This window comes from Ambystoma mexicanum, chromosome 2p (assembly GCF_040938575.1).
Source record: "Ambystoma mexicanum isolate Mex_15411 chromosome 2p, UKY_AmexF1_1, whole genome shotgun sequence".
NCBI classification, from domain to species: Eukaryota; Metazoa; Chordata; class Amphibia; order Caudata; family Ambystomatidae; genus Ambystoma; species Ambystoma mexicanum.
Genome location: NC_090923.1, coordinates 485,746,890 through 485,764,373, shown reverse-complemented (window position 1 = coordinate 485,764,373; position 17,484 = coordinate 485,746,890). Strand labels below are relative to the sequence as shown.

The window sequence follows — 17,484 nt, the reverse complement described above, 5'->3', positions numbered from 1 at the left end:
CCGAAATCTCATTAGGGTTAAGGCATTGGAAAGCTGGGTCTTACCATGTTTATTAAAGAGGCAGGGTCTCTAATGAAATAATTAAAATGTAGGATACCACAATATAGTAGAGAGAATGATGCACTGCGTTTTTAGCTCTATTTTGTTATTTTCTATTTTTTGTATAATTGTTTAATGGAGAAATCCCAAATAAAAATATTTAAGAAGGCTTGATCGATACACTTCAAAAAGACCAGTCAAATTTATCATATGCTAGGCCTCAAAATCCATTAGCTAAAAGTCAGAGGATCGTTATCTGATATTCTGTGCGCAATCAAAAGAAACCTTGCATTGTCAGTTTTTTATATCAGGACAGAGAAGCTATTGGGCATGCATCACCAGTGTCATGTGGCCGAAAACAGCATATTCCTTATTTACAAATATTGAAGAAATATTCGTTGCGTATAATATTTAATTACAACAAAATAAAACTTATGCAAGTTCCGGTCAACACGAAATTAGTTGCAGATAGAAAATATATCTTTTCACCACAAACACTGTATGGGGTGTCAGAAAAACACCTCTCCCTGCAAATATACATCACACTACTATCTTTCGCAAATGTGATTGCGTGCACTGGTCTACAGAATCATAATTTTATTAATTTCACACATTTACATTCAAAGTTAAGCCACCAAAAACAAAAATTAAGTTTTTACATTGAGTGAAATTTCCCCTTCATTTGCAGATCATGGGACTGGGAAAGACACTCCTGTCACAAGCTCAGAGGAGGAGATCTACAACACCATGTAGACAGATTTGAGGATGAATTAATATGAACATTGAACACTGTCAAGATATAACTGGCGAGAGGTGAACAGAGAGCTGAATGCACCAGGCTGGGAATAACTGATCCCCATGCAGACAGAGACAGAAGCTATTGAGGCAACAGTCAAAGGTAGTGTTGAGTTTCATCCTGTGAGATAGGATGTTGGAGAATGGTGGGGTCAATCGCGTTGAAGGCTGCAGAGATGCTGAGATGTACAAGCAGAGCTGTGTCCTTTGTCAGGGTATGCAGTGATAAAATCGTAGCAAAAATGTTGCTGAACAAAAAAATTGCAGCAAAAATGCAGTGGTTTGACCCGTTAAAGGTGTACCCCATTACACCATTTAAGGGGGACGGGGTCTCCCCCGCTCCCCTTAAATGCTATAATGTATCAGGGGGTTGCAGCGGTGTCCCCCGCATCCTTTATATGGATTGCGGTGGCAAAACCACAGCCTTTTTGCCATGATATTTTGTGTTCACAGACATTTTTGACGCAATTTTAACACATGGAACCTTTGTCAGTGATTATGTTGCGGTCCTTGAGGTAATGAAGTGTAGCAGTCTAGGCTGAAAGCCAGAATTAAATGGGTTAAGGCGGTTGTGTGTTGTGATGTGTTGCAGTTGGGTTGTGACAAAGCATTCCATGATTCTGGCAAAGGATGGCAAGATATTGATGGAGTGGTAGGTTTTGGGTAATATGGGGATGAGGGATGGTTTTGAGACAGGGGTTGTCCAGTTTTAAGTGGGGACAGGATAGTACCATGTGCAAGACTGCTTTTGGGCACTGGGTTACTGGAAAATGTAAGACTAAAGGGCACGTTTATATATTCCTCCACTATCCAAAGAAGAGATTCCATTGTGTCTCTACCCTTTCCAAAAAATTATCTTTTTTTAAAGGGGCTGGAGAAGAGTCAGTTCCTAACTCTCCATGACCTGAATACCCACTCTACCTGCCCAGTGTGTGGCTTTGGGGGGAGGAGAGGTGGCAGCGAAGAGAGAGGGGGAGAATAAGGGCAAAGGATCTCCACCAGCAGATCAGCAAGAGCCCCGCCAGACAAAAAGCCGTCTGGAGACTTTGCGGCACTGCTCCAGTAAATCGCCCTCCTGTTTTCACACGGGACAAGCCCCTCCTACCCTCTGATCCACAACGTCACAGGTGCTATAATCCCAGGTCCAGCCTGGCTATTCAAGGAATAAAGACACAAAGGTGGGGAGGTGGAAGATGGGGCAGGGTGCTTGACCGGTAACTGAGGGATCTCCCTACTTTCAGGGGGGTCCTCCATTCCACTGTCAACACAAGTCAAACGGGGATTGGTGTGGTGGCAGGAGTGGACCTGATATTTTTCCTCTGCAGCGTTTAGTATCCATAGATGAGCTAGCCCAGCAGGACACTCTTGTAGCTGTCTGAAAAGACCAATAAACAGGATATAGTGTTGGGCTCCCTCGTTTAGACAGGGGGTGAGGGGCAGAGTAGGGCCTAGAACAAAATTAGGAATTTGACAGGGTAAGGCTGTCGGGAAGGAGGGACAACGGCAAAGATTAATTTAAGTACTGGGACAAGGCAGAGGGACATGGATGTAATATACAGTGCAGTATTTTACATAATGTGCAATGCCTAGATCCGACACAATCCTTTTATATACTCCATTTGATTTAGAGCGCCATCCTGACTGGTTTACTCAATCGAAGGATTCACAAATCCTACAGTTGGGAATCTGTGAAAGCATCGGATGGAAGCTAAAATATTAGGGTTGTACCAACATCAGCTTCGAGTAAGTAGTCAGCAGATTGCTGGCTGAAAAATTGCTATACGGCTCCAACTTAATACTTACTCTTTTCTTTTTAATGTATTGTAACAACTGTTATTGTACCAATGGTGTGCAGACTGCAAAAAAGGAATAGAATTAAAAATGCCCTAAAAGCATTCCTGATTAGCTATAAGACTAAAGGGCATAGGTTTGTGTACTTGAGAAGAAGTAGGGAGGATGAGTGTGCCGAGCATGGTTGTTCCAATGGGAACTACCTAATTCATAACAGGTACTGGATAGCGGTAGGACTGAGGTAGGCAGTTACACGTCAGGCAGAGTGGCATGCCCCCACCTAAGTGGCGTCTCAGAGGAACTTCATGTAGGAAATTCTCTCCAGTTCCCATATCGCCAGTCGGCAGATACAGAATCAGAGTCTACTCTGCCCCAAAATATGAGAGAACAGTGATAGAGGGCACTGCAACAGCTGATGTTATGGGAGGAGTGTCGAAGAGTGAGAAAAAAAAGTCACACACCCTTGCATCCTCCAACGCTGTGTTAAAGAGGAGAAAGTGAATTGAGATTTGGTGGCATTGAGCCGCGCACTATAGGTAGTCGCAAGGCAAACTTCCCTATGCACGATTATCCCTGTTCCAAACGTATTGGTCTCTCTGGGAGGGTCCTCCCCCATGTTTGGCCTATGGGCAGTGGGAGGGGAGTCCACTCTTAAATAGTAGGGTGATGGAGTACAATCACCTCACATATCTTCGACTTGTGTCGTGCAGTAGGGGCCAGAAACCATTTATACATTTCGGTTTGAGCTGCAATGGAGGTTTGAAATTCAATTTCCAACTAAGTTACCTTGCAACTTCCAAGTGATTGCAATGTCAGTTGTACGTTGCAGTATCAATTTTGTTCACTGTAACACTGTATTAATGAGTCTTCCACTTACAGTAGCACTGGTTTTGCATATGCAACATCCTTTCATACATTTGCTCACCGTTTTTGTTAAATCTTTTCTTGTTGTGTACCTTAAACAATGTGATGTTGATGAAAATAATGAATAAAATGAAACAGAGCAAAATATTTAAGTGTTAAGTTTAAAACCAGTTTTATTAAATGAAACTACTATTCGGCTTTGGCCAAATACTTCAAAAATATGCTATTTGGTACACGCCTACAAAATACCATTGCCTACCAAACAGTGATGGTGCAATTTGCAAACGCCACTGATGGGTGAATCTCGGCATACTACAGTTATGAAACAATAGCACCAGTTTAAGATTCCATGAGGCGCATCTATATCACTGGGGGCACTTTCATAGCATTAGCACCCTGGGAGGGGTGTTGACCAGTCAGAAGGCTCAGGACACATGCTGTACTCAGTGGTGTATTTAGGCTTTTTGCTGCCCTAGGCCCAAATAAGTGCATGAGGCCCACCCCAACTTTACTTCACCTCTTCCAGACTCTGCACCTTCACCGGATTCCACCCCTTCAACAAACCGTCTAACGTTGTCCAAACTATACCCCATTACCCCCATTTTGGCTCCATAACATTATAAGGTGGTTTTTAAGGATACAGAGATTAGAAAGTTATTGCTTCCTCTCTATTAATTCATGCCTGTTTCTTATGTGTTATGTTAGTTGTAAGAGTGTTTCCAGATTGTTGCTGCCTAAGATTTGGAGGAGGCAGTGTGTTCTACAGTTGGGCTGGAACACCATTCAAATATGGCAAAATCACAAGTGTAATTTGTAAAGTTTGACTGGGTATAAACACCTCAGTAGAGTAAAGACAGTTGGAGAAGGTTCTTAGAATCTTTGGCTATGCATGATCAGGGCAGCCTTGAACATGCATGTGTGGGCAGCAACAGCCTTCCTCGTAGCTGCACAATGCAGGCCCCTTTTATAACAAACTAGCTGGGGTACCCAGAGTTGCCCATGTCCTGATCGAGTGGTGTAACATGTGCCCTGGAGGATGTTGCTCTCGTCCTCTGATCGGCAAGTCATGCTGCTGTTTGGTGTTGTGTTTCAGAAACTCTTGATATTGATTTTCACTTTGCATCAGAAGGAGCTTTTCCCAGTGATGTTCGTTTTTTGTGCAGCATGTGCCAGCCACTTAATGGCTTCAGCACATTTGAGAAAATGTCCAAGGAAGATTGATAGTGTTCTCTTCTCGTGAATGAACCAAGTAAATTGGAACATTGCCATTTCCCATATTTGGAGTGGTGTGAAAAAGAAAATGTACAATTTTTTTTATTCCCTTAAAAAATGCTTTTGAACTGTATACAGTAGTAATACATTTCAAAGGAATAACCAACACATTGAACATTTTGCTTTGTATAGCCTGACAAACACACACGAACGTACAATACATTCAGCTTTATATATAAAGATGAAGGGGTACATACTGTTTATATGATTGGTGTTTGTGCAATTGTGCAAAACACCCAAAACTCAGAGTAAAACTGAGCAACGGATCAGGCGTTCCAGCACAATATTACCTTTGTGGGTGTGGTTTAAGGTATCAGTCTTGGCAGCTTGCGTTTAAGGTCATTTAAAATGGTGTTAACTCTGTAGAGTTGGTTGGACTGTACAATACATAGGAACATTTTGAGATGTGTGGGAATAGATCTAGGTGTCCTGCCCTCGTTGGAATTACTGTTTCACAGTAAAAGTGATTCCATGTATTTAAAATATAATTAATGTAAAGATTAATTATAAGCATTACAGTTATGCATTGTGTAACATACTTTGCAGTTGGTTCTCCTGGTAGTACTAAGCGTGCAGCAGAATGTCATGAAAGACATGAACCCAGCAAGGATGCCATTTGGCTGCTTAGCACTGAGCAGCTTCTGTAAAGATGGCTGAATGGATATCTTTACGCGACTCCTTTTCAGCTGTGAAACAGTGTGTACCTTTGGCACACAGTTTTTGTTCTCACCCTCCTATTGCTTTGGGAATCTTTTCACAGATTTCTGGATTCACTTGCGCTTTCAGATTTACTCTTTGCCATTTTAACTTCTCTACAATCTAATTCATGCTTGCACCTTTTGGGTGGCGAGGGAGAGAAATAATTGCTTGCTTCTGAGCATCATTTCAGTGTCACCTGTGGGAATTCTGTCCTTGATTGAGCATAGGCATGAGTTTAATACTGTAAAATGATGCATTGTTTTTAACCTTTACCTTTCTGAAGGGAAAACCCTAATTTTTGTAACATTTCAAAAAATGCATGTTGTGTTTTAATATATATAAAAGTGATTGCTTAACACAGTTTGTGTGTGTATGGATTAGAAATAACTCCAACGATAATGTGAAGTGGCGCCAATAAAACCAATGAGGTTTTGGCTGTTTTGCATATTCAAGAGCATTTTAGGAAGATAAGACTGACCAAAGAGCTTTATATCCATCATATATGTCAGTGAGTTGTATGGCAATCACTAAATACCTAAAGTCACCCTAACAATGAAGCTTTTGTAAATATCAAGCATACATACAAGTTTGGCCATCACAAACATTAACTGTCATAGTGGAATGACTGCTAACAGCTCAAAATTACTTGCATTGTTGTGGATCAGCCAGAAACAAATTTGGCTTGATTTTTAAAAAATACCAATCAGCAAAATGAAAATATGCTGCAATAAAATGCTGCTCCCCTGGCAATCTGCAGGCCTGGGCCTAGTCGACATTGTTGTAAATACACCTATGGCTGTACTGTACGGTATAAGCCCGCATTCCGAGCTGCCTGAGCAACTAGCACCCCCTTCTCTTCCTTTCCAAGCTCCCCCTTCAACACCTAGCACCCATGTAGTTTCCTACACAGGTGCTAATAGTGTGTTTTTCAAAGAACACCACAAGGGAACAAACCTATGTTGCCGTCACCAAAGTCAGTTTTCCATTCTGATGGCGTCAGTCATCAACATGGAAAACCGACTTTCCTGACAATAGCACTGCGCAGTGCCAAGTCGCGCAACAAAAAGGTACTTTTTTTAAAATCTAAAAACGACATGAACTACATGGGTGCTAATAGCGATATTAACCACTGTGGCTGGCTGACCCAGTCGGTAATGGCACCGCCGCCCTAGTTAAGGGACCCTCGCTTTGCTTGGGCCCTTAATTTGGGCGGCGGGCAGTTAGCGACAGGGTAAGCCCACCGCCTATGTTAATATCACCTCAATGTTAAACAAGGCTCATTACTCCAGACCAACTACAAAGCGCCAGCGGTTTGAAAAGTGTGCATACTGAAACTTTTGCATATATTCATTTCAGAATCTCCTTCACTGATGCATGTTCACACTTGGGAATTATTTGACTAGCCACTGTCTGACCATGCCCTCACGACTCAAACAGTACCACTCATCTATGGTTATCTGTTCAATCCGTGACGTTTCTAGGGGCGGGCGGTTGCCAAGGGCGCAGAAGAGGGGGATTGGGTGGTGGACAAGAGGCAGGTGTCAATCTGCCCCCAAAGCACCAAGGAGAAGGGAGCCCCATCTTTGATGTGCAGTGATTATGGAAAGCGGGGAGTCAGGACCTGGGTGGATTTGAAGAGGGACTAAAGTAAACTAAAATAAATAACTCTGCACGCTGTGAGGCACAGGCTCAGCAGTTCACAGGAACAAAAAGGTCTAATTGTATGCACGATAGCTCCGATCGGCAGCTGATCTAATCCTCATCTCCTCACTCTCCATGAACTGTTCCAAACTATGCCTCATTCACCCTCTCCCATTTTCACGACCACACGGGTCTCTGGGTCTTCACACTTCTGAAGTTCTTGTCACAAAGTTACGCTGTTCGTGCTGCTCTCAAAAGCTAAGCAGGTGTCTAGACCCAGTGCTCAGAGCGTTTTCTTGTCACAGATCAACCCCAGTAGTGAAGTAGAAGGCAGGATACAAATAAGTACTATACTGCTTTGTGATCATACATTTCCCCTGGCCGTGCTTAAGAAAGCCATATAGTGCTGTTTTTTTTATTTTCATGTTTTGCTTTGAATTCAGGGACTTTTAGTCCCCCACCCCCATTTGTGCATAAGGTAAACCAGTCCCAGATTTCCAAGCGAAACCAAGCATGGCTGTCCTTGCACGTGGCCTTTAAGCTTGAGAGCCCTTAACTTTTGGTGAGCAGCAAGCTTTATTAAAAATCATGCCGAAATGATAGTTTGGGAAGCAACAGTAGGGGCTTTGCCCTATTCTTGTAACCCTTGTGCCTGGGCCTTCACTTTGCTTGTAGACCTAGTGTGGAGACAAATAACCCACTACTGTTCCTTTTGCAAAAATGGATATCAATTCAAGTCATTGCTTTTGGCTTAATTTGCACACTCTCTTTCTTGGTAAATATCACAAGTACAATCACAACAATACCAGATGACCCAATGTGTAGCTTGTCAGGTAGCTCACAAGTAAAGCGCTTACTGCTGGGATACGTGTTCATTTGCAGGTCACAGGATGTGATCCTGGCCGCGTTAACTCAGCATTTCCTGCACAAAATTGCATTATCTTATACAAAGCTCTCAAGTGTCCCATGTCCATGCATGAGGGCCATCCAGTCATTTTTGCTTGGAATTAAGGGACATTAGTTTTCCAAAATTTGAAATGGGAAAGAAAAAACTACGAGCCCGGGAATTTACAAGGAAAAAAACAAGACTAAGTGGCCTTCTCGTCCATGGCTATAGGAAACTTGAGAGCTCTGGTAATAGTGTTGCCCATGTAAATGGTACACCGTAATGGCTCTGTGGTCACATTTCTCTTAAATGCAGGTAGCCCCTTCCCTGAAAAACCTGAATCATTTCCTTAGGTGGGTATGTATCAGGTCTTGAGTAATGGCAACATCCTACGGATATTTTGCTGTTTTACTGTAAGTTGTGATATGACATTCACCATTTCGAGCCTATTTTCCAAAACGTACTTCAGGGTACCCTCTCCCCATTAAGGGCTTGCTCGGCTGAAGTTAGGCATGGCACATAAACCCAAACTGTTTCAAAGTTCACCAGCCAGCTACATTATTTCTAGCAGCAGATCAGAGGCATATATAAGTCTGCTCTGGCCATAGCTATAACCCACCACCCTCCTCCCACATGCAGGCAGTCGTGTTATATGATGTGGAAGCCAAGTAAGTCATGAAAGCTATATGCACAAAATAAATATACCCCATGCGGTCATCAACATGGCCACTTTCTCTTGCCTAAAAGATCCCCATCCCCAACATTCCATCCCCACGTCACTACTGATATTTTGCAGACTTACTGCAAAACCACCCAAAAACGAAATTCTGAGTGGTAAAAACAGCCGAAATTGGCAGTTTTGCTCAGTAGGAGACATGGTAATTGAGTGGTTTTGCCCAGAATGGGAGGTTTTTTTTCCTCTTCTATGGATCCGAATGCAGCCATTTTGCCCACGCCCAATGATGTTCTATAAGTTTCAGAACGCTTCTCCATCTGATGACGGGTGCTGATATTCAGTTTGGTTCACTGAAGTTCGTTCTATTATATTTTGAGTTCTACAATGAAGTCTTTTCTTGTGGCACAGTACACAGCAATGGAATCTACATACGAGACACTAAATTAATCTATGCCAACCAGTATCTGGTAATCCGGGAGACAATGCTTTGTCAATCCCAGAGGAAGATTTGTCACAGTTCCAAGGAAAATTCAATATCCACACTGCTAATGGTCCACAGTTCTTGATTAACAGTTAGGATTCCTTGAATTATGGTTTCAACAGGTGGTTGTGAACGGAGGATACCACAGGGACAACGCGCGGTCTTGGAAGCAAGATCATGCAGAGAAACAGAGGTTCGAATCCCGGATCTGCACTTAGAAACCAAAACACAGGTATGGTATTTGATGATTTATAAATGAAAAACAATTGAAATAAATTAAAACTAGTCTCATTTGTCAGGATGACTTCTTAATGCTGCTGCTTCCACTTCAACAAATATTTTTATTTTAACATGAGAACTTTCACCTTTGTCCCACAGTAGTTCACCTTGGTTTCAACAACTGCAATCTATCATCTACTGAACCAAATGTACCTCGCGAGAGTTGGACTACTGCAACATCTTTAATTACTTTTAAACAGACTTTGACAAGATAGCTACGACAAAACTTAAACCTCTTCAGGTAGGCTAGGCACTCTTCCTTCAACGGCAGCCTCTTAGCCTCTCTTGTTGAACTGTTTACAATGGTAACCTGTGTTTGCCTCCACGACTCCCTTCTCTCTGGCCTCCACAGTCTGGGGCATTACAGGTTGAATGTGCTCAAATTGTTCTTCACAAGCAGCCAATTCCCCTTCCACAACATCACCTGCACCTTTACGCCAGCTTTCAGCCTAACAATTACCCAGAAGCCTTGGTTCCACACTCTTGGCCTTAGGTAACAGTTGTATACTTATGGTGTATGCCAATGAACTGCTTGAAACAATCCAGCAATACTGTGGAGTTATTAACTTTGAGAAAGGTTTAGCTTCCCAATGAATATGAGGTGCCTCTTGGCTTTAGGCAATGTGTGTTCTCTTCAGTCTTTTATACTCTTGTGAATGAAAGTTATGTCACTTGTATACAAAGTAGAACGTTCAGTCTAACAGGAGAAACCAGAATTAGGCCCACGCGACCACTCTATGTAGTTTAAAACTTTAGAGGTGATTGTGAAATTATATTCCCATAGAAGCAAAGGACAGAGTTCAGGCCTCCTTGGGGAACCACAATAAGGAATGTGCACCCATTTGTTCATGTAGTTTTCCCACAATAAAGATTGTCATTTTGAAATGGTTACCGTTAACGTGCAATGGTCTTCGCAGAGTTCCCTTTTCTTAACTAGGGACACGTGGCCACTCCTTGAACATTAATAGGTCTTTAGTTAAAGGACCAATGGGCTGTAACAGCGTTAGCTTCCTAAGGAGCAAGAAGTCTTTTCCTCAATATGCATGTTACATTTCCACTGTTTAATGAATCTTTAAGACAGTGGTCCACTTCTACTCGCTGAAAATCTTACGCAAGTGGCATAGGAGGTGGTTACGGTTACAGGGAAGGCTTGCGCAATGCTTTAGAACGCTGTGCTTCACTCAACGGCTTCTGAAGAGTTCTCTGCGGTTTGCACTACTTTCCCAGCTTCTACTGCTTATGGCTCACTAGGGACCCACGCCATTCTCCTTCCAATACTCCCAGAGACTCTCGACTTGGCAATTACTACTTGCCTCAGTGTTCGACATGCAAGCAGCTCGGCAACCACAGTAAATCGGGCTCACATGGCACAAACATTCTCAAGCACATCGCTGTGCAGCCTCTGCACTTCAGAGTGGGAGGACAGGCCTCTCTCAGAACTTGCAGGCAAAATCAGCCATCTCTATTCGTTCCAGCGTCCCTCTTGTTCTCCCACTTCTGTTTGGTTTGCCAGCCTTATGTATTCCTTCTACTTCCACAGCCTGCACTCCAGCCAACGTTCCAGCGTCCTCCTCTCCCCGGCGGGGGCTTTTTATGTCTCCCAGGTTCAGCGATCATGTTCAGGTGTGGGCTATTAGCCCCAATTGCCCAATTACTGCAATAGCTACTAGGCTGAATTGCCCGACTGACAACTGCCTGCCTCCTCAGCCCTCTTACCCATCTCATTCCCTCTAGGAATCTGGGACTTAAAGTGTCTTTCAACAAAGTTTGGTTTTTCAACTTTTACTACTTGGCAAACAGCCATCAATAGTGGGAGATTGTAGGGAAAGTTAAAGAGCGGACGGGGCGGTTGTCCCAGTCTTCCTGGTCTGTCCCCCGCACCCCCCCATCCGTCCCCCATGTGATCCTCCAGCAGTACACCACCCCCAGGATCGGGATCGGGAAGAGTCTGCCTTTCCCTGGCCACATGAGTAGGGTCCCAGACCAGGTTTCAGGGGAGAATCATCTTCACAGTTAACCTTTTAGGCTAACGTTTTAACATTGCACAATGCATCTTCTAATGCAGTGCAATGAGGTTTCTTTTGTATCACCCTAGACAACACTCAAAGGGATCTTCTTGTTATCTAAAGGTGTGCATAAGGGCAAACTGGTGGCAGCAGTTACGTTTGCATACTTTTTACTGGTACTGTGTTGGTTTTACTGAGTTTACTCCGTTTGGCTACTAACAGTGGCTAGTGTCCCAACATGGCTGTGCTACAAGGTTTTTTGTTTGTTCCATGGCCATCTTGTCCGTTGGACTACTTCCTGCCCCGCCAGATCAGGAAAATCCTTTTATGGGCTGAATTTGCTTTTCACAGGCTAGTGCAGGGCATATGTGTGGAAGCCAGGAAGTGGGTTGGGCTGGCTGGTCCCAATCCAAAAACTGGTTTCAGTATGTCTGGAGTGTATACATGAGTTTCACCAACAGTGGTTCCTGATTGGATCACTGCTGGAGTGCAGTGGGGGGGGGGTATATCTCTATTGGCTGTGCAGAGTTTCTGTGCTCACCTTAGCTTTTCCATACGAGGAGTCCTGCAGTCATTCACCAGAGATCCAGCGAGGAGCCGAGTATCATGCATAGCCGCGAAGACTTAGGAAGACCAGTTGACCGATTCTGAGTAGGCCTGGCGGCCAACTTTTGCTGCAGTCCCGGTGGAGTCCTGTCTGGCTAGTGATCTCAGAAGACCTTAATCTGCGCTTCAACCTGTAGCAGTGGTGGGAACAACCATTCTCGACTTCTGGTAACTCAACAAGTTGGAGCCTTCGGAAATTTATCCCTGGACCATCGTACGGACTGACCGGCTCCAGCTCAGTCTACCGTGCTCGAAGAGTCGTCTATCTGTGTTTCAGCTGGGAACTCGAGGAGCCGTCAGCTTCTCCTGCAAGGGTCCCTCCTGTGAGATTTCAGCATCCTAGCATCGACAGGGCCAGAGACAGAGAACCGATTACAAACGCAACATATGTGTCCCCTGCTGTTGCTGTGCAACAGTGACCACCCTATAACCGACTTTCCCGCATCTGATCAGCTGCCCTAAGAGTCCTGCTGCATTGTTCGTCGAGAAGAGGTTGCACCAAGTTCCTGTACATGACAGGAACTCTTCTTGCATCCGCCACTCCTGGGCTTGTTCGACCGGAACCAAAAACGGACCTCAGACGACCCTCCAACGACCTGCCAAGTCTGGACAAAAGAGAGTATGGGTGGTAAGTTGTAGCGATACTTGCCTGCCCATCCCATCTCCACCCTTTAAAAGTTTGCTAACTTTAAAAAAAACTTGTACAACCGTTTGAAAATCTGTTGCCAAAAGCCCTCCAAAAGCTGGGAACATTCTTATTCACTAAAATGCATCCTCTTCTGACTTTTGGAACCTCCCTCACATCCACAGGACCCTCTCCTCCTAACTTTTTCCCCACTCCCTAAAACTATTGCAAACCTTTGGGCACAAGGCACCATAAAACAAAGGGATGGACCTTCCGAGTTAGGGCTGATCTTCCAGAGGACTGTTGGTGTAATAACTATTTACTTACCTTACAGGTATTGGAGGAGGGGGTGAACTCAATGTTCGACATTAACTCACTGAGATTGAATATATGTATTTAACCATTTAGTATTGTGTGGTATTACTACCCATTAGTCAGTTTTCATAATGTGATTTTGGCCATAAATATAATATTTTTATAACTAATTGTCCAAGTGTAATCCCCGACTACTTACTATGTGACTTTATTGTGGACCCCTTGCCACACTCACTCCTGAGACGTAGTCTTGGCCACTCCATGCTACCATAATTGGTTTGGCTTAACTCCCAGAAGTTGACCCCTGTTCACTATAACTAGGGTGTCCTTCTACACATCTGTCCACCAAGTGTAGAAAACGAGTTTAACACCATATTGTCTAGAAACTTCCCTGGGTTCAATACACAGCAGCCAAAGTGAAAACCCAGAGACGTTCATTGGCTACATTTCTCAGTGGAACTTAATCAGTACACACACTATTTTGATAAAATATTTCAGATTCACATCTGTAATAATGACATTGTGAACAGTCTACATCACAAAGTGAACAGGGCAATACCCAAATAAAAGGAAGACATTTATGGGCCACTACAAATTGAAACGTTGGGTGCGACATGCGGGCATTTAACCTCATGAACTGCAGGTCTCAGAAAATAACCTCTGCAGCAGGTGATTAGTCAACCAAGCTCACTCGTTACCTTGCCCAACGGAATGCTGGCTAGAGTCTAGTCAGGTTCTACCTTTGGGGCAATGTTCAGAAACCCTGGAAGAGTGTAATTTCGAATTGAACATCTCAATACACTGGTCAGTGTCCTATTAGTACCAGGCTTCAAACATGAATCTGGTCAGTGTCCTATTAGTACCAGGCTTCAAACATGAATCTGAAAACATTACTTATATTATCAGTGTCACAGTGACCGGGCTACGGAGGATGCTGAATGATTTCAGACTCCATGCAAAAATCACAGTGTTACTGTTGGCCCATTTTATAATCTGAAGCAATGCACATGTAGCAGTCTTCAGAAACCACTGGGCACATGAAATGAAACATTAATGTACAACTCTATACAGAAGAGACAAAAACATGAAAATATGAACTAGAATAACGAGCCAAAAACAGTTAAGGAGCAAAGCCATAATAAGGACACCAGGTTTTCCTTCTTCATATTTAAATGCTTATTCAAAGCCAGCACAGTAATTAAAGTGCATGAAGTAAAATTAAACATTAAACCTGGATAAATAAGCAAGCGCCACCAAAGCAATCTGGCAGTCTAACCATATGAAGTCAAGCCATTTCAATTAACAAGCCACACTTGGCAGAGAGCCACCTAGCATCCTTACCTGGAAATTCACCTTTACTCCAGTGCCACAAAGCAATGCACAATAAATTGTTACTCACCGTCGTGACTAACATACTCTTAGTCCATAGTCCCCTTTCCTCCATATTGCATGGGTGTCCCTCGCTAGGGATGGGAGACTGAACCTTTTTCACCAGAAAAAACCTTCTTCCCCTTTAACTTTAGAGGCGCATGGGGGCGCAGCCCTGGGAGCATGCACTCCCCCGACTCCGCCCACCAGCGCCACTCAGTCTCCATTGACGCATCGACAATATTTAACATTGCCCAATGAGACCAGTATTAGGGGGGAGGATGGTGGGACATATGGAGGAAAGGGGAGTATGGACTAAGAATACGTTAGTCACTACAGTTCCGTCCCGTCCCCTTTCCTCTATACTCCATGGGCGATTACAACTGAGCGTAGCCCTAGGGTGGAGAGTGTCCCTCCTCAAAGGAACAGATTCCATAGAACTGCCTGTCCGAAAACCGTGCCTGACTTAGAGCCGGCATCCAAACAGGCATCCAAACAGTAATGCTTACAGAAAGCCCAGGCGGCCACCCTGCTGATGACCTGCCACGGAGCCTGTTAGCTGGCAGTGGCTTGTGTTGCCCCTCGTAGGCCTCCTTGATGGCCAAAACCATCCATGTGCTATCCAGGCTTTGGATGCCCGATATCCGGGTCTTGCCCTCCCCCCCCTAAGGTGACATCAATGCGTCTCGCTTGCGGAAGACCTTGGTCCTGTCCAGATAGAATTTCAGAGCGTGTCCGACATCCAGACAGTGCAAGATCCTCCTTGGGGTCAGCAAAAAACATAGGTAAGACCATTTCCTCGTTTAGGTGGAAAGCGGAGGGTACCTTAGATAGGAACGCAGGTTGTGTCTTCAGGTCCACCTCATCTTTGTGAAAAGTTGTATAGGGTTCTGAGGCCACCAGAGCTTGGATCTCACCGACTCTGCGGGCAGAGGTGAGGCCCACTAACAGAGCTGTCTTAATGGTGGCCAGCCTGACGTCCGCGGACGCCATTGGCTCGAAAGGCTTGTGCGCGAAGGTGCCCAGCAATAAATTGAGGTCCCACACGGGGTGTGGTTTTTTTTGATGGGTAGGTAGAGCCTGGAGAGGCCCGCCAAATGTCTTGACTATCGGGTTGGACGAGGGGAAGACCACCTCCTCTGAATTTCTGTAGGCCCCTATGGCTGCCAAATAGTTGCAGCATGTGTCCACCTCCACGCCCGAGTAAGCAAGGTGTGTCACTTCTCAGGTGACTACGTGAGTAGTGGCCCTCTTGATGGCTATGATCTTGTCCTCCGAGGGGAACACTCTCAGAGTTTGTGTCCCAGATGAGGCCCAGGAAGGTCAGTCACTGCGTAGGCTGCAGCTGAGACTTTTTGAGGTTGAGCGAAAATACCAACTCGTGGAGTGTAATCATAAGGGCGGAGGAAGTGCGGTGAACCGCCTATGGAGAGATCTCGCCCTGACGAGCCAGTCGTCCAGGTACGGGTAGACGTAGTGGTCCTGGGCCCAAAGAGGGCGGCACGTAATTCAGGAGTCTGGTAAACACCCTGGGGGCCGAGCTGAGGCCGAAGGGTAGCACCTTGTATTGGAAATAGCAGCTCGTAATCCTGATTCGCAGAAAGGAGCGATGCAGCTGTGAAATCGGGATGTGTAAATAAGCGTCCTTCAGATCCAGAGAGCACATCTAGTCTCCCTTGCACAATGTCTCTGCTAAGAAGATGGAGAAGTCCAGCACAACTCTCAGGCCAGTCTGGTTCTTTTGTTTGCTCAATGGGACTTCTTCCACTGCCTGGCTCCCGACAAGCGACTGAATTTCCACCAACAGAATTGCTGTCCCAGTCTGTGGGAGGGGAGGAGGGAAGGATCGGTAAGCGGTTCCCCGTTGATACTACAGAGAGCATCCAGGGGTCCACGAAATTCTGATGCCAAAACTGTGTGTGAATGGCAAGCCTGCCCCCCACCGGATAGACGTGGAGCCGAGGGGAATTGTCATGGCCTCTTTCCCTCCCACGCTGATGGGGTTGGGGGGGGGGGCCTTTAAAAAAAATAAAAACGTAGTCCCCCCTTTTCTTGTTTGCACCGGTGTTGACTCAGCGAGCAGTCTGGCTGTCTGGACCTCTGTTCTTGGAATCCGCAGAAACCTACCAACGTCTGCCCCTTGTCGGAGCGTTGATCCGACTGGGTGTACGCTTTGGGTGTGGCCTTCGTAAGGATAGATAAAAACTTCACAGTTTGCAAACGGTTTCTTTTTTAGCTCCTAGTCGGTGGTGGAGTGAAAGAGGTCTCCACCCTCGAATGGAAGGTCCAATATGCATTCCTGGACGTCTGGGTTGAATTTAGTAGCCTTCTCATGTTTGTGGCGATGAATATAGCCCGGCCAGAGGTGTCAATGGCCGCCCTTTATCACCTTTTATGGCAGGGATTAAGGCAACAGTATAATTACCTTACCCCCAACCAAACACTATGCCCCATGGCCCCCTCACCCCCAACCAAACACTATGCCCATGGCCCCCTCACCCCCAACCAAACACTATGCCCCATGGCCCCCTCACCCCCAACCAAACACTATGCCCATGGCCCCCTCACCCCCAACCAAACACTATGCCCCAGGGCCCCCTCACCCCCAACCAAACACTATGCCCCATGTCCCTCACCCCCAACCAAACACTATGCCCCATGTCCCTCACCCCCAACCAAACACTATGCCCCATGGCACCCTCACCCCAACCAAACACTATGCCCCAGGGCCCCCTTACCCCCAACCAAACACTATGCCCCATGGCCCCCTCACCCCCAACCAAACACTATGCTCCATGGCCCCCTCACCCCCAACCAAACACTATGCTCCATGGCCCCCTCACCCCCAACCAAACACTATGCTCCATGGCCCCCTCACCCCCAACCAAACACTATGCTCCATGGCCCCCTCACCCCCAACCAAACACTATGCCCATGGCCCCCTCACCCCCAACCAAACACTATGCCCATGGCCCCCTCACCCCCAACCAAACACTATGCCCATGGCCCCCTCACCCCCAACCAAACACTATGCCCCAGGGCCCCCTTACCCCCAACCAAACACTATGCCCCAGGGCCCCCTCACCCCCAACCAAACATTATGCCCCAATGCCCCCTCACCCCCAACCAAACACTATGCCC

At 45.5% G+C, this 17,484-nt stretch overlaps 1 protein-coding gene and 1 non-coding gene across 2 annotated transcripts in view; both read right to left on the bottom strand.

Moving 5' to 3' along the window:
- IARS1 (isoleucyl-tRNA synthetase 1) overlaps positions 1-17,484 on the bottom strand; it is a 2,025,584-nt gene that overhangs the window by 1,916,167 nt on the left and 91,933 nt on the right. The window lies entirely within an intron of this gene.
- Positions 13,879-14,010, bottom strand: LOC138568166 (small nucleolar RNA SNORA84). Its single transcript, XR_011302531.1, has one exon. It is a non-coding gene; the product is annotated as a small nucleolar RNA SNORA84 (small nucleolar RNA).